Here is an 18616-nt window from a genome sequence, read left to right as displayed (position 1 = left end):
ACTTTGCAGAATTTGGCAAATTGAAGTATGTTCACCACACCATTGACACTTATTCAGGCTTTCAGTGGGCAACTGCTTTAAGTTCAGAAAAAGCTGATTCAGTAATCACTCATTTATTAGAAGTCATGGCTATCATGGGTATACCTACACAAATAAAGACAGATAATGGTCCTGCTTATGCCTCTAGGAAAATGAAACGGTTTTTTGACTATTACAATATCAAGCATGTTACAGGTATACCATACAATCCTACAGGTCAAGCAGTCATAGAAAGATCAAATCGAACTATAAAGGATATGTTGAATAAACAGAAAGGGGTGGAAAACACCCCCAGAAATAGGTTACATAATGCTTTGTTAACCTTGAATTTTCTTAACGCTAATGAGAAGGGGACAACGGCTGCAGAAAGACATTGGATAATGGAAAAGTCTACTGAACTAAATCAACCAGTTTATTTCAAGGATGTGCTGACCTCACAATGGAAGCCAGGAGATGTGCTGCGTTGGGGAAGGGGTTTTGCTCTTATCTCCACAGGTGAGGAACAATTGTGGATACCGTCAAAATTAATAAAGGTTCGGTATGAAGAAGAAAAGCCATTTGGAAAAGATAAATAACAATTCATTCACAAGGATGGCGAGCATACTGATGGTAAGGAATTCAGGTAGGTTGGGGGCAGGGTTTTTTTTTTTTTTTATCTCCACAGGAAAATACTGATCTTCAAAGAATTTAAGGGACCCTGAATATTTAATAACTGATGGATGGAAAATAGTTACGACCCACTAAGACTCAACAGTAACATGAGTAAGTATTGATTATATATATATTTTCTTTTTTCTCTTTGAACGCTTCTTTATAAATATGTAGAGCTGGTTTTGGAGTTGGACTATGGCTCAGTCCCTCTTCAATTCCAAGCCTGTTGATAAGAGATATCTCAGAGTTTCTGTCTCAGATCAGGAGCCATGAAATGGGACAGAATGAGGATAATTATATACTTGATAAACTTTCTTTGCTTTTCCTCATATCTGTGTCTTTCTTTATATGTCAGAATATGTCCTTGTTGTTAATGTTTAAATTTCCCATAACAAGCAACAAATTTCCCTACAGTAATTTTTGAAGTTTCCAGGATGAAGATGGGGCCCCACAACATCAACTCAACCTGGTTTTTATGACGTCATGAATATTTTTTTTCTTTTTCTCTTTTTTACGCGCTAATATGAGACCTGTTTTTTGGTACCAACTGCACAAGACAATTTCGAATGGTGCACATTTTTGACAACACTCTGGCCGGACCTTCTCAAAGTGCTCAGGGACTAGTTATAATTTTCTTAGGTCAAAGGTTAATTTGGGAATTTTACCATCATTTGCTTTCACAGGAGCCCCTAAGGAGAACATCGCCCCCATGTCAGCTTGAAGCAATCTTAGAGGACGACGTCCCCTCTCCCAACAGAGTTTGCCCTCAGGGTTAGGGACATCTTTTAGTGGTTGGTTTGGGGTTGAGGGGATGGGGAGATGTTTTATGGAATTAGGGGTATGTTCGAAAAAAAAAAAGGGGGGGGGATTAACTGGTTTGATGGGATGATTGGTATTTGTGAGTTACTGTTTTTAGAAAATTGTATTGGTACTGTTTTCTGTATATTGACATATTGAATATTGAATGTGAGTGTTCCTACCTCTATTTTTGTATAAGAATATGCTTATATTGTATTGATACATCTACCATATCACAATGTACATTTCTACCTCTGATACTATTTATGTAATAACATTGTTTACATTTGATATGTAATGACATTGTTTACAGATGAAGATCATTGTCTTCATATATTGCACAGTTGCTTATTGTCTTAGTCTTTAAGTTAGATAGATATTTAGAATTATATAGATTAATAGTCATCTAAGTTTGTCACTTATAATTAGACTAATCAGGTTCTTTAGATATATAGAGATTATACTCAGTATAGATAGATAATCTTCAACGTCTTTGAAGAGTTGTAGAATATGTCCTTTAATATAACTCAGAGTTTCGTGATAGTGAGACACAATTGCTCCTGGCAACACCGCTCTATTCCCGAGAGAACGTTGAGCACCAAAGACACTCCACTGGGAGCTTGTCTTTTTGGCAGAACTGGTCTTTGGGTTAAGAAAAGCCCATACCTCAACCACTGACAGAGATACAGAGCGTGCATCAATGGATATAATAGGACTGCCATATCCTGCCAAGACAGGGTAAGATAGTTTTGAAAAGTTTTTTGCCTTTAATAATGGTATGTCAGTTATGTTATGCCTTAGCCAAAGTTGGTTGACTCAACATTGCAAACGAGACTTTGGGTGATTGTCCAGGTAGTCAGTTGTCTCTGTCAATTGTTACACATTTTGGATGTATCTCATTTGTTAAGTAATATTTATTCCCTTCTCGGATCTTTGATGGAGTTGAAGATTATATAATTGTAGTTACTCTCTACATTATTTAGACTCCTTGAGATAGAATGTTTAGCAAAAGTTTTGATTCTCAATATTGTTTGTTATATTTATTATTTGTTATTATTGTATATAGTTGTATTTGGTTTAGTTCTGTCTTATTTAGACAAAAGGGGGAGATGTAGGGATAAGTCCCACCCCTTAGTGGGCGTGTTCGCCTCAGGCTAAAGTTTGCCTATAAATTTGGCAAGCGTGCTCCCAGCGCTCGCTTCTGGTTTCCTGGTCTCCGTGGGAACGGTGGTTCTGTAAGTCTATTCCTCCATTAAAGCTGTCTATATTTTGACAATCTTTCTGCATTCACTTATGCCGTTACAGCACAGAAACAACATTCTTCCCCAAGTGCCTTGCAACTTCCTTCCTGTTCCACAAACAGCAAGTCTAAGCCTCTCTTATTGTGTAAGGTTACCCATGCTAAGAAATCCAAAGACTTTTGTAAATAATGTAATGCAGTCTCTATCTTTTCTAAGTTTGCCGTCAATTGTGAACAAATTATTTCCATTTCTTTTTGTAAAATCACCAGGGATGTGGTGCCCAGGGAAAGCTTGGCCATGCATACCACCATCAATATGGTGACAACATAGGCCATTAGGGGCTCTCTCTTATAACTTCAGGTCAAGAATTTTACTTGTATGTGATAAAGCACATGAGAAAAAATGCAAGTAGACAAATATCACTATGCTGAATGATCAGTAGGTCAGACATGCAGGGAGTAACCCCTGTCTCTTGGCAGATCAAAAAATAACCATAATCTTTGGGCACCCTCCATGAAGCTATAACCCATTAGCCATATCACAACTGAGGTTAATACAAAGGTATATGGTGTATGAGACACAAGTTGCATTCAATATCTGCCAAAGGTGGATAGTCAGTCCCAATATCTCTCCCACATTGGAGATTTCTCATCTACAAATATCAGCTTTGTCTAGTATTTTGTTAGAGCCAATTAGCCCAAATGCTTCAATGTAGGGGGGTAAGCAAAACCAACAGACCTCAATGGCTTCAGGGTGGGTAAAGTTTAAAGCTATAAAGGCCATCTTAATGGTCTCTGCTGGGGAAGCACTTTCCATTCCTTCAGCCAATAGCCTTTAAGATACCAATCCACTTGGGTGAAGGTGTAAGTCACAAACAATTCCACACCATTATGGAATTATGATTAATAAAATGGTTATTTATTTAAAGGGGGGAAGTTACAGATCACCGTCCCAGACAACAGCTCTTCGCACAATCAGGAAGGGAGCCTAGTCGCCAGAAGAAGAGCTGGAAGCCAGAAAGGGAGCAAAGGGCAGTGGCTGCTTTTTTAAAGAGAGAGACCATGCCCCAATGGGCTGGTATCTCAGTGGCTATTGGCTGAAGGAGCGGAAGGAGGACCCACAACACTTGGGCATGGTCTCAGATACTCTAAAGGCAGTTGTAAAGCATGTGCCTACTCTCTTGCTTCTGGCTCCTATTTCTGGCTGCTAGAATCTCTTCTTCTTTGCAAAGAGGACTGTTATCTAGGATCTGTACGTTTTACCCTTAAATAAATAATCTTTTTTATTATTCATAATTCTGAACTGGTGTGGGGTTATTTTGTGACTTCCATCATCATCTGTCAACCACCACTTGGTTTTAGAAACCCTAGCTCTGATGCATGCTGGGCTTAGAGCATGCACAACTCAGCTCGTCTTGGTCATGGCCTGCATTCGCGGTTCATATAGAATTCTCATGTGATGGCTTTTTTTTTTTTTTTTTTTTGCTATAGATCAGTCGTGGTTCTTTATAATATCTCATTACACAATTCAGAGCAGCTTCAAGTCCCTGTGCTTACCCTGGTGCCTGTGCCCTGCCATCACTCACCATGCAAAACTTAGATGGGATACAGGCTTTCTCAGGTGCCTTCTGTTATATTATTATCCCTGTGCTCCTGTGGCTGCTGACCAATTAGTGCCCAATGCTAGACTCTCTTCCTGTTTGCACAGAAGGCTGTTATCTAGGACACTTATCTGTAACTTTTCCCCTTAAATATATAACCATTTTATTATTCATAATTTTGTACTGGTGTGGGATTATTTTGTGACTGCCATCATTGGCAGCTGGGCCAAACAAGCAGCTTCCTCCTCCAATAGGAGCCCACATGGCCAATTAAATCTACATAAAACCTGGGAGGGCTTGCAAAGGAGTTCTAGACAAAAAGAATACAGAGTTTAACACAGCTTCCTGCTGTTTTCTGGCAGTGTGAAGCAGCTCCTTTAAGAGAGGTTTACCTGAATCAGCAGTAACAGAAAAAAAAAAAAAAAAAGCCAAGCCATTTTGAAATGCAGGCTTTCGGGAATATACTTCTGCATGACTTCTGAATCTTTCAGGGGACCAAGTATTTGGATGGGATTTGTGAGCAGCATGCTACAAATTGCTTGATGGCAATGTGGAAAATCTTTCTTCCTGAAACTGGAGTGCTGTGCTTGGCTCAGAGGCACAAGCAGCTCAGCCATGCTGGACTATGCAGAGTGAGCAAGCAGTACTGTATATATCATAGTAATGTTGTATCTTAAATTTTAGACCTAGTAGACAAACATGCACTTCCATATTTCCCCTAGTAATTGCACAGCTTAAGTTTTTAAGAAGCGCATAGCATTCTAAAAACTGCTCCTGAACAGTAAATAATTAAAGATATGCAATAAAGACAAATCCAGATTAAAAAAAAAGACCTATAAATGGGTTACATTTTTGGATAAATGTATTTAGGCTTGGGAAAGAGAAGAAAAAGAGTATAGAGAGTTGGAAAAGAATAAATCACTTTTTAAAAAGTTTTAAAAAGACAGAGTACAGATAGTCATAGAATAAAAGGAGTAAAGAAAAATGAGCCGTGTAAAGATGGACTTTACAAAGAGAGTCAAAATTATGTATGTCATTGTGTTTTCTTTAATTTTTTTTTGTCTGTGAAGGAGCTAAGTACATAGAGACATTTCATTGTATGGGCTGCTAAGCTAGACCAGCATGCATATTATAATGCTATCTTGACTTCAGAATTTTGGTCTGAGGATATGATGCTTTGGAAAAGATGCTATTCTTTTGTCTCCACAAAGGATGACAATCTCTGGATTCATTCCAGGATAATATGATTTGATGGACCAAGGCCTCATGAAAGGTTGCAATGAACACCCCCAAAAATGTCCTCAAAAATTATTTTGCCCATTAAACAGCAAGAAGCAGTTTTGAGAGAAATAACTATGCCCATATTCCCAAATATTCTTTATAAATGTTTGTTTACATTTAAAGGGGAATATGCTATAGAGATTTGTATTGGTATGGATCTTAGTTTATTGATACAGATTTGAGTTCAATCTTGTTATATGTAAATTTCTGCTCTTGATTAAGGTGTTGTGATTGTGTAGTTTATTTATTGATACTAATTTATAATAGTCAAGCTTATAGTCATGTTAGATTTTCTAGGTGTATAGAGATATATTTCAGTTAGACAGGTATTCTTAAAATCTTTCAGAGACCTTCAGAATATGATATTTAAAATATTTTAATAACAGGACTTTTCATGATAACAAGACACATCTGCTCCTGACAGCATAATCTACTTTAAGAGGAAGATGGGCATTGAAGAGGCTCTATATGGAGTTTGTTAGATGAACTGGACATGTAGAATCTACAGAAACATTACTGCTAAACTTGCCAAATGGTAAGTGGATCCTTAAGTGTCCCTGCTTCATGAAACAGTATGTGAGACATTCTTCAGGATACAGAAAATAGTGACTGTTAAACTGCCAATATAGGCAGACCTGTTTTTGAAATTTTATGCTTAATGGAAAAGTCTGCTGGAAATTATGGGCCTATAGGCTGAAGATGGTTGCCCCAATGATACAAAAGAACTTTGGGTGACTGTCCAGGCAGTGAGATGTCTCTGTAAATTCTAGAGTTTTAAAAGTTGCTTACAATGTACTTCTTATTTACTTAGGTAATATATCCTTCTGGAGACTTTGATGAAGTTGAATAATTTATAGTTATAGTTTTCCTTAGTTATGATAAAAGATAAAGTAGATATAAATATTTTAATGGTAATTTTTGCTAGATACCTAGTTTGTTATATGTAATTTTACTATGTTAAATCCTTTCTTTTGTTTAAACAAAAAAGGGGAAATAGTGTGGAAGGTGCTTCTGTCTGTATGTTGCTTTTCTTGGTTAGTAAATAAACTACCTTGGCCTGTTGATAGGGCAGAACTTAGGTAGATGTGGAAGATGGAAATGGATGCTAGGATAAAGAAGGTAGAGTCAGAGAGACGCCATGGGTCTGCCAGAATCAGATATGCCTCATCTTTGCCAGTAAGCCTCTGCCATGTGGCAATATACAGATTAATAGAAATGGGTTAAATTAATGTAAGAATTAGCCAATAAGAAGCTAGAGTTAATGAGCCAAACAGTGATTTAAATAATATAATTTATGTGTGATTATTTTGGGGCTGAGATGTCAATAAATGAACAAGCAGTCCTCTTATAACAGGTCTCCATTAAATAAGGTGAGGCTTCTAATCCCATACAACTCTAGGCATCTTGGTGACGGACACATTAGAGGAAGATGACTGGGTGGGTTTGGGGTATGTTAAAGTTGAGGAATATACAGGCATGTCTCCTATGGGCATTAGATTTGAACCAGGCCCCAGAATCTGAGGTAGTTCCTCAGGAAGTATCTCCATTCAAAGCATGAGTAAAAGGTCATGATCATTACCTTTGTGTGTGTGTGTGTGTGTAGCCTTAATTCCCATATCTTCCCAGATAACCACGATAGGTCTCTTTCTTCCCTTAGTCTTTAAGACTTAATATTACAGGGTTACATCTAAATCCAGGATATGGCTACCTGGGAGACCATGGAGATTATTATATCTCCACGTTGTTTTATCCAGTGTCCAGTCCCAGTCTGCTCACATCCACAGGAAGAACTATAGTAATCAGGAACCCACCTCCCCACAGTTTCTGATAGCAGAAGCAGTTCGGTTGCTTTCTGGGCATACATAAAATGTTGTCTGCAGGAAGGCATGCCTCTTAAGGACATAAGAACACCCAGATTCATTAGGGCAAGATGGTTGGGTTAGGGTATACCCCAAAGAGACTCTGCAATAAGGTCTCTCTTCGATTCTCATAATCTAGTCTTCCATGTCCCAGATCCGATGTGCCAAATTGCAAAGCTCAAACATCAGATCATACAACCATGATCTGGGTATAGTCATCTGAGAAGTCTGGTTTAGGATCCCTCCAGTGCCAGTGCTCAACAAGATCTACATCACCTTCTGTGGTTGGTGGGGACTTGCTATCTGCACCTCAATCCCTGTGAGAAAAGTTAACATGATTACCTCCAGGAGAGCCATCTTAAATGAATAAACAGGCAACATTTTCCTCAATGGTCAGCATCTCTTGAGCAGTGGTGATTTTTTCTTTTCTTGTGTTTGAATTTAAGGATTGTCTACTATAATCTCTTTCTTTCTTTATTGGTCATCTTGTTCTTCCTTATTATCTTGAGAGAAGGGGAGACATTTTAAGTTACCATATGTGTTTCCTCTCTGTTTAGGAAGACACATCCCTTGGCCCTGTGTAAAAAAGGGATATGAGTCCCTCCATTGGTTAGTGAAAGGATCTTTCCACCTAACCTTTAGGCCTCATTGGTAGGGATCCCTAATGTTTTATTTTGTTTATATGATTTTTGAAATGTAAAATATTGATGGTTAATAATGCCTTTTGCAATGGTAAATGGGGAATTCTTCTCTCCCACGTTGTTTTATAAAGACCTCTTTAAGATATTGGTGATGTCTTTCGACATTCGTTTGACCCTGAAGGTGTTATGGGACTCTGGTGGTATGGGATATATTCTATCTCTAGAAGAATTCTTTTCATGTTTTACTTATGAAATGGGACCGTTGTTGAAATTGACTTGTTGTGGTATTTCCAACATAGCAAAACATTATAAGAAGTGACTAAGGTTGCCTTTTCTTCTTAGTGGGTGGTAGTCCAGCATGCTTTAGAGTACATGTCTGTGGTCACAAACATATATTTTAATTTGACAAATGGAGAGCAATGTGCTACATCTGTTTGTCAGATGATATTGGGTCCTACCCCTCTTAGGTTCACTTGTAAAGGTGGAAGGTACAGATAAATTGTTGGCAAGTCTTATATGTATGAAAAATTCTCTTTAATTCTGTTGTGGGGATCTGTAGGTATTTGAGTCCTATTCAGTTGACATAAGTTATGCATTTGAGTAGCATTTTGTATGGGCAGATTTGAGAATTCTATGAGACAAGCCCCTAAAGCTACATCATCCACAGCAGCATTATTTTGGGAAATGAGGCCAGGGAGGGTTTGGTGTCATTTGAGGTGTTGAATGTGTACAGGTTTTTGCTACCTTCTAAGAGCTATCTGAGTTGTATCATCAAGGTAAAAATAGGATTAATATATAATCTGATATAGGCATAGGGTAAGTGTGGCAGTAGGTTCACCACATTAGAGCTGTCTGAATAGAGGTTGCAGGGTTCAAGGATCTCTTATAGAACAATATATATGGTCATCATTTACTTATATTGAGCAGATCCCCCACAAGTGAGAATTTTGGTTTGCTTGGTCCATCCTGCAGGGAAAACTACAAAGACAGCCTCATTTTTCCCACCATCTGTGCAAACGGTGAATTGTGGCGGCTTAGATTAATGAAGACAAATTGTAATAAATATTTGCACAACTTTAATGGAAAAACCAGACTCACGAAACCAAGGTTCCCGTGGAGCACAGGAAACAGGAAGGGAAGCGCAGGCTTCTGGGTGTGCAATTTATCAGTAAATATTCACCAGAGGCGAGTCCGCCCCCTTAGGGGCGGGCCTAACGCTACAGTGAATGTTTGGGGTATGGGCCTAGAAGTGCAGTGTATTTCTTGATATTGTTTCATTAACCAGGACTCCCCAAAGTGGGTGTTCAAGGTCTCTAGAAATTCCTCCAGGGCGAGGTTCAATTGAGAACAACGTCTGGTCTCCCATTCTAAATCCTTAAGTTTGAATGGAATTATTAATTTAGGCGGATCTTTACTATAATGTCGGAGAGATGTGTCCATGATTTTTATGATCATATCAACTATTTTTTTCGACTAGAGAGTACACTATGTGAGTGCCCGTAAGGTGGTGATACTCATTCTAGTGGTTGTGACTGCTGAACAATGGCAGCCATCAAGGTCATTCTTCCTAATAATATTCAGTCTTGGATTGGAATGTTAGGATTATATCTCACCAAAGAAGCCAGTTGGAGCTCATTGATGAATTCAGTGAGTGGCTGATGGACATCAGTGGGCAAGAAAATGATATCATAAGGCTGCACCCTTTTTAGGAGATTATATAACACATCTAGTCTTCCTGTCTCTACAGGCAACCAGGGCCTTACCCACTTAATTTCACATAGTATCTTTTGTAAACCCCATAAAGTGAGAGGCTCAGGCATGATTAATTGGTGTCCATTCACTTTGGCTTGAGTAAGTGTTAAATGAGATCCCAAAATATGAGATGGGGTACCTTCTGTACTTTAGGGCTATTTTAAAACCATGTTGTTAGAGAATATCAACAATATTTGCTACCCAGGGAGTTAGCCCTGATACATCCAAATGCCCAATGATTAGATCATCCATATAAACATATAGGATGGTATTATCTTTGTCAAAGTAAAGAAAGAGGATACTATACAAATATTGTTGGCAAAAGGCTGGACTATTGGCCATTCCCTTTGGGAGAAGAATCCTTTTTCTCTATTTGGTCAGGTCGAGGGAAGTTAACTATAAAAATGGGAAAGGCAAACTTTTCACAATCCTTCTTATGAAGAGGAATTGAGAAGAAGCATTCCTTTAGACCAATTACAGTGAGGTGAAACTGGGAGAGGATTGCTGGAACTCAAGGTAAGCCCCTATAGAAGGGGTCCATACTCACTTCATATGATCACAGTGTGCTCATAGGTCCTGTAACATTCTCTAGGTCCCATTAGGCTTATGTATCACAAGCATAGGGCTGTTCGAGGACCTTATCTATCCTCTTTTAAGCAGAATTCTGGTAATCTCCTTGAGCATCTTAATTTTAAGTTCAGGTAATGGCCACTGCTCCACCAATACCAGATTACTAGGTATCTACCTATGGTGGGGACCCTGATGGCAGTGGTCTCTTCTTTTTGAGGTGAATGTAGGTGTCAGGGGTATCTTTTTAATGACACCTTGCTCAGTTTTATCATTGTAAAAGTCTAGGTGGTTAGTGGTAACAACAGCATCCCTTTATTCCAGGAGGTTTTCAGACATGCCCAGGAGAAACTGAGGTCTGATCTTTTCTTTGTCTCCATCCATCCCCACCCAAGTTATGGGACTAGCCATTTCTTAGGACATAGACCTTCCCCTAACCCCTGTGATAAACACCATGATTGTGAAATTCCACCTGTTTTGGACCTTTTTCTTTCTGAGGACCATTCTGTTAGCTCCTCTATCTATTAGGCATTAGAATCTTTGTCCCCCAAAGATCATTGTCATATTGGGTTGTAACCTCTCTACTATTGGAATGCTCCAGTTAACTAAAGCTGCATCTTTCCTTCCTTTGGTTAAGGAGGCTAGAAGGTACCCCCTCCCCTCCATTTAGTTTAAAGGTTGATTTGCAAAGGCTTTCCTAATTATATTAAATTTGGAGCAGTATTCAGAGCCCTGATTGTAGCCTTTGTGTCAGTGAGGGTAGAGATACAGAGGGGGTTTCTTCTGCACCTTGGCGTTATTGCCTTTTTGTGGGCAAACTCTCTTAAAATTCCCCAGTTGACTACATAAGAAATAGTTTATAGGTGTTTGCTTTTGCAGTCCAGCCATCAGGACTTGAGTAATAGAAGAGGCTAGAGTGTGGATCTGGGCCTGAAAAGCCACCACAAGAGTCTGGATGGTATGTGACTGGGTCTCAACATTCTGTGATGCTACTACCCATGGACTCATGGGCCCTTCTCTAAGGCCAGCATAAACACCCTAGTATCTTGGTTTTTACCTTTCCAGACTAGGAGTTTAGTAATTTAGTCTCTAAGCCCACTGAGCGGGGTCTTCCTCTCAAGGCTGATCTTCACACAGACAATAAAGTCCTGAATAGGCTCCTTAGGTTTTTGCATCTTGCCAACTATAGGTGATTAAGTTGGTCCTCCTCTAGCTTTGCCCAGGCCTCCAGGCCTGCTTGTCTAACTTGGTTCAGATACAAAGCCACAATCACAGCTTGTTGGACCCCAGTGGAAAAGCCTTTTCCTATACAAGTTAGCATCAGATAAATGATGGGAATTGGGGGGTCGTCCACTCTACTGAACTCTGTCCTAGTGTGACAAGCCTCCTTAAAGAAAGCCATCAATTTATCATATTTAAATGCCCCCCAAGGTAGCCTTAACCAGATCATACTAATCCTTTGGGGCACAAGAATGTTAGGCTACCTCCTAAAGAAGGGTCATGGCTCAAGGGGATTTGGAGCCATCCTCGGCCACTGCCTTCCTCAATTCTTTTAGGTCCTTAGTTTCACAAGGATTCCAGGCTAGAGGGCGATTAGGGCCAGAGGCAACATTAACCAGGAAGGCTTGGATCAGTAAACATTAGACTTATAAGCCTTGGCATAAGTAGGGTTCGGATCCCCAGGAGGCTCTGCATCAAGTTTCCCTGTGTGAGTGTCCCAACTTTGCAGTTCCTCCTAGAGGCTGGTATATTCATTTCCTCCTAGCAAAGATGGGACTCTGTTATTTGTCCCATTCCCCTCTCCCATTTTATCCTTTCTAGGGTGGCTGGGAGCATAAGGAGATAGCCATTCCTTGTCACAGGCAATAGTTACTTTTTTTGTTTTTTGACTCTGCCTGCCTTATTCCTTCCCCCTACCCCCAGGACTGCTCTACCATAAATTATACCCATTTTGATCTTCCTCCTCATCTATTTTCTTTTCTTCCATCCTTTTGGTTAATTGGTTACTTTTGGGTTCTTCAGGCCTCTCCCAATCTTTGATCTTTTCCTGCTCCTCGCCTGTCTCCTTCTCCCTAGTACTTCTAGCCAATTGGTTATTTTCAGATGCTTTAGACAACTCCAGGTCTCTGATCTTTTCCTTACCTGTCATTGGGGGAGGCAGAGCAGTGGGATTAAAACATGCCTTACGGGCAGTAATAGTTGGACAGAATCCTAATGGTGGAAGTATATCAAAGTGTTTTTCCCTTTCTCTGGCCAGAGTCTCCACAAGATTCCACATTTCCACATGAGAAAAGATTCCCGGTGGATACCCAGGGGGCCAAGGTAATTATATCCTCCAATGCCTGGATCACATTGTGGTCTCACAATTCCAGACCTTGGGAGAGTAGCATATATCTAAGCACCTTAAGCACTGGGTCATTTTTGTGTGAAGTTTCATTACCCATCATGGTGTCCCACTCACCTTGATGGACTGCTTAGGCCTAGGACCAGCTGAGCCCCATATTGGACACCAATTTCAGACCTCCTTAGTCTTATTTCCCAAAAAAAAGGTAAGCCCATTCTACAACTCCATGATGCAAGACAATTAGATCTGTAGCTCCATGATTCAAGACAATAAGACATGATAGGGAGTCATGTCAAACCAGGAACTCATTTATTACTGTGAGTGTCAGCTTATAAACATTAAGTGACATTGTATGATGTGGGGGTACCTCCAGCCAATGAGAGACAGCCAAGCCCTCCCTCTGGCTGGAGGAGTGTCTACCTGGATTTTGCTGTCTCATCCTTACTCAGTAGCTTTGAGACTATCCTTCAAACTCAAGCCATGCTTTTCTCTATCCTACAGGCCTTAAATTACAGACCCTGAGATAATTTTGACCCAACAATGGGCTTCAAGAAATAAGGTTACTACACCTGATTGGCTTCAATTTGTTTCAGTATTATGAGAAGATGGTCCACAGCTACAGTGGAAGAATTATTGAAGAGAGGAATCTAAGGGCCTTAAACATCAAGGTAGACTTAGAGTTTTGAGGCCCCCTAAAGTCAATTATTTTTGTGAGAGCCATTATGTTGATCTAGATAGTCAATCTATATACAATGAACACATCTTGTCCCTCTTCTATACAGCAGACTTGAATGTTTGTGACAAGGTTGAAGAACTAAGAAAAAAAGTTGAACCATACACTAAGGTTATACATAGTCCAAGATAGCCATTTAGTGACCTTCTTATTTAGCTTCTCTAGGATCACGAATTATAGGCTCAATTATCTTTACTTATGGCTAGAAACCAAATATGAGTGAGTACATCCCATGTTCTTCTTTTTGGGTCTGGCTTACCTCACTCAGAATAGTGTTTTCTATTTCCATCCATTTAGTTTTTTTTTTTTTTTTTCCTACTGCACGTACTGGCTTTGTGGGAGCCTAGGCAGTTTGGATGCTCACCTTACTAGACCTGGATGGAGGTGGGAGGTCCTTGGTCTTCCCACAGGGCAGGGAACCCTGATTGCTCTTTGGGCTTTCGAGAAAGGGGGACTTGATTGGGGGAGGGGGAGGGAAATGAGAGGCGGTGGCGGGGAAGAGACAAAAATCTTTAATAAATAAATAATAAATAAATAAATAATAAAGTAGATATAAATATTGTAACTGTAATTCTTACTTGATACCTGTTTTGTTATATGTAATTTTACTATGTTAAAGTGAAAGATTTTTTTTTGTTTAAACAGAAAAAGGGGAAATGATGTAGGTAGGTCTTCTATCTATCTGTTGCTTTCATTGGTTAATTAATAAAGGAAACTGCTTGGCCTCATAGGTTAGAACATAGGTTGCCAGGGAAGACAGAACAGAATGCTGGGAGGAAGAAGGCAGTGAGTCAGACGCGATGAAGCTCTGGCCCAAGATGGATGTAGGTTGGAATCTTCCTGGTAAGCCACTACCTCGTGGTGCTACACACATTAATAGAAATGGGTTAATCAAGATACGAGAGTTAGCCAGTAAGAAGCTAGAGCTAATGGGCCAGGTAGTGTTTAAATGAATACAGTTTGTGTGTTGTTATTTCGAGTGTAAAGCTAGCCGTGCGGGAGCCGGGCAGGATGAAAAGCAGGCCTACTCACCTCATCACTACATCTGGAAAATGGTAACAGATTTAAGAGCTATTAGTAAGGTAATTTAGCCAATGGGTTCTCTCCAGTCTGACATTATTTTTTCTTATTTCTTGGCTAAAGGTTGGTATCTTATAGCTATTCATTTAAAAGATTGTTTCTTTACTAAACATTTACAAGGAAAAGACAAAGAAAAACTTGCCTTCAGAGTGCCTACTTATAATTTTTAGCCTTCTAAAAGATATCAATTGAAGGTTCTCCCACAGGAATGTTAGTCTCCCCCTTTGCCAATATTTTGTAAGTCAGCCAATGAAAATGATACATAAGCAATTACCTGAATCTATAGTATACCATTACATGTGAGACATTTTCCTTTCTGATTCAAATGTAAATACTTTAGAAAGAATGCTTGAAGAAGAAAAAAAATCCTTGTTGGGTATTCCAAGTTGCTTCTGAAAAAATACAAAGAGAAAATTCAATTAATTATTTAGGCTGTAAAATATGTTTACAAAAAATAGACCACAACAAGTGAAAATTAGGAAAGACTGGTTGCAGACTTTTTTGGTTTTTCTGTTAGTATTGATATTCATGATAAAATACCATGACTAAGAGAAATTTGAGGAAAAAACAATTTTTTCATCTTAACACTTCCAGTTGACAGTTCATCATTGAGGAAAATCAGAGAAGAAACTTAAGCAGGTATCTGGAGGCAGAAATTGAAGCAGAGTCTGCAGAAAAATGTTAACTGACTTTCTCCTAATGGATTGCTCAGCTTGCTTTTTCGTATGACTCAGGACTCAAGAGGGTCATCATCCATAACTAACTTGATCCTCCCTCATAAATCACTGATATAGAAAATTCTCCCAAAAACATGTCCAAAATTGAATATGCTGTGGTATTTTCTCAGATGAGTTTCCATTTTTCAAAGTTGAGTACAGCATTCATCAAGTTTAGTAAACACTAGCAAACACAGTTAGGAAAATTAAATTACCACATATTATGTTAATAAAAATCTATTAAAATTTTAAGACAAACTAATCAATAATTATTTAAATACTTTTATTGTGTCTTTCACATCTTGTGTCTTGATCCCATTCATTTTACTGTCCCTTTGTATTGACCCTCTGCCCTTGCAATCTTCTCCCCCAAATAAAATACTATTTAAGAGACAAAAAGGGAAAATATCAGTCTCATTATGGAAGCTGTGGTGTGACACAGTGACTCACACTTTATCCATATTTATTTACTTGCAAGTATTCATTGCAAAGAGTGATTGGTCTGGTAAAATGCCTCTGGTTTCTGCTTCACTATAAATGCTGGATCATCACTGGAACTCCTCTTAGATATCCTGTTGTAGCCCTGTGTTATGCAGATCCTGCAGCTTTGGGTGTACAGGACCAAGCCCTTCATTTTCTTCAGTAAATGACAAATTGGGTGGATGTTGGATTGGGCAAACTCATAACCCTGGTTCCAGGTCCAGGATATTGCAGTTGGTTAGACTTCCAGCTTTCCCTTGGTCCTCACCAACAGCATGAGCTTCCTTGCATTGCCTGGCTAGTTCACCACTTGCAGTAATGAGTAAGGGGTGAGGCTAGTTCTTCTGTTTTTACAACCTCAGGATTATCTCTCTCACACCTAGGATATAAGGGCCTACTCTACTGTGGTGCCTAGGCAAGGTGTAGTGGCCACTGTCCTAAGAGCTACAGCTGATGCAGGGCAGGGAAAGCCCTCCTACTCTTAAGACCTCAGTGCCACCTGTCCCACCTACCTTAGGCATAGAGGGGTGAGGCCAGACTTCCCAAGCTCATATTCTTTGGGTGTTCTGGAATATGAGTTTAAGATGTATTACATTTGTTTATGCTCTATAACATTTGTTTAATGTTGCAAAGATGTGTTGCATCGTTTTATGTTGCTTTGTTTAACTCTGTAAAACTGTGTTAGTGTGCCTGCTATCACACACCTGGTTTTTCTGATAATGAGCAGTATGGTCCATAATTCAGGAGAATAGGAATAGGCAGGACTGAAAGACAGAGGGACTAAATAAGGTGAATATCTAGGCTAGAGAAGGAGATTAAAAAGGGGGAGGAGTAAGAAAAGGATAAGGTAAGGAGGAAACCAGGGGCCAGCAACATAGCCTCACAGCCAGCCATGGAGCAAGAAGGAAGAAGATATATAGAATAAAGAAAGGAAAAACCCTAGAGTCAAACCAAATTTAAAAAGAAATAAGAAAATTTAGGTTAGAAAAGCTGGCTACAAATAAGTCAAACTAAGGCTGGGTATTTATAAATAAGAATGTTCCACGTACTCATCTGTGAGCCGGTGGCAGGTCTCCAAAGAGTAAAAGAAAATCAAGAATTTCATCGTTATGCTAGTTCACTTGTACCACTGTCAGTAGGATCAGGTTAACTGTGTTGTCCAGGTAAGATACAACATTCATTTTCCCAAGTGCTGCAACTGGTAACAGAGAGGGTTAGCTCTCTCTTCCACCGCTGATGGTAGGGGCATGGGGTTTGGGCATTTTTTCCTTGACCTCACCGCCACATGGAAGATGAGTGAGGTTTGGCCAGCTATCCAAATCTCACACTCTCAGGGCCAGTTAAACAGCACCTCCACAAACAGGGTCAATTTTGCTGTGTTTCCCACATGAGATTCAGTGCCCACTTTTTCCAGTTTTGTAACATGTAAAGGGGTGACCTTTTCAGTTCCCTGTCAGCTGGAGGTAGTATGAGAAAGGGAGGAAAATACCTTTCCTTCACCCCTACTTTTGCACCTCAGACAATGGAGGCAGTATCAGATAATCTGCTCATACCACCAGGGATGGCCCAGCTTTGCCCCTGTCTACAAGGTCAACTCTACTATGGTACCCAAGTGAAGCATAGGGCCCTTTTTCGTGAGGGATGTAGCTGATGAGAGGTTGGAATCAATGATTTTTTTTTATTTTTGCTTCTTTTCTGTCTTTTTTTTTAAATTTCATGTGAAGCAGAATGCCTATCTAACAAATTATTCAAAAAATGACTTTCAATATCAGAATAAAGTATTTATGTATTTTCATTTTGTGACTCCATTCAATATACAACCAGCTTCTAGTATACCTACAGAAATGGAAGAAAGGCAAGGAGATCATTGTATCAGTTCCTATTCATATCAGTCATCAACTACTGCTTGCCACTTTGCACACTATCCATTGATTCAAAATAGTCAGGGCATTTTCTAATGTATTAAAATCTTAATAACATGAAGGATATATCGAAGTTCAATGACAATTAAATGTATTTGCTAATAAAATAATTAAAATCCACTCAAAAATGTCTGCTGCCTTAATCTAATCATAGAAACTATACCTACCCATAACATTATCAGTTTAGTAGTTGTTTTTGAGTTTGCAAAGACTTCTTTGAAAATAGAGAAAATGACAAGTGTGGAAATATTACCTCTTTGTAAAACTAAAGTATAAACAATCTTTGGGAAACAGTATAGGCACATGCCAAAATACTGAAATGTTAACTATGCATAATAATATAAAAATGTTAAAAACACAAAGCTGAATATAAAATGAAGTTTGTTTAAAAAATACAGGCTATTTATGATCTTGAGTTAATTAAGCAGTTTTCTTAGGAAAACACCACAAAATAAGAGATATAAGTGTGTAGAAAACTTTGCTCTGTGGACTACTGAATAAATGGAACAACAATCCATAGAATATGATAATTAGTTGTAAATTATATATGATATAAAATTACATCTTAAATTTACACAAAGTGTTTTTAAGGTTAAACATAATGTTTGAAGACAGAGACTGCACTTTCATCTCCTTGCTTCTCAGACCCAAATAATGACACAGAAACTATAATAATTGCAGCCTGTTTGGCCAATGGCTCAGGTATATTCCTATCTAACTCGTACATCTTAAATTAACCCATTTCCATCATTCTATCAATCTGTGTACTGACACAAGACTGTGGCATACCGGTAATGCTCTGGCATCTTTCTCCTTCAGCAATGACATGGTGTTTCCTCCAATCTGCCTATTCTCTCTCTCTCTCTCTCTCTCTCTCTCTCTCTCTCTTTCTCTCTCTCTCTCTCTCTCTTT

The sequence above is a fragment of the Alexandromys fortis genome, unplaced genomic scaffold (genome assembly GCF_014885135.2).
Source record: "Alexandromys fortis isolate MF-2015 unplaced genomic scaffold, M_Fortis_MF-2015_v1.1 scaffold_427, whole genome shotgun sequence".
Classification (NCBI taxonomy): Eukaryota; Metazoa; Chordata; class Mammalia; order Rodentia; family Cricetidae; genus Alexandromys; species Alexandromys fortis.
The sequence above is the reverse complement of the archived record's forward strand: the minus strand, read 5'-3'. Positions refer to the sequence as shown.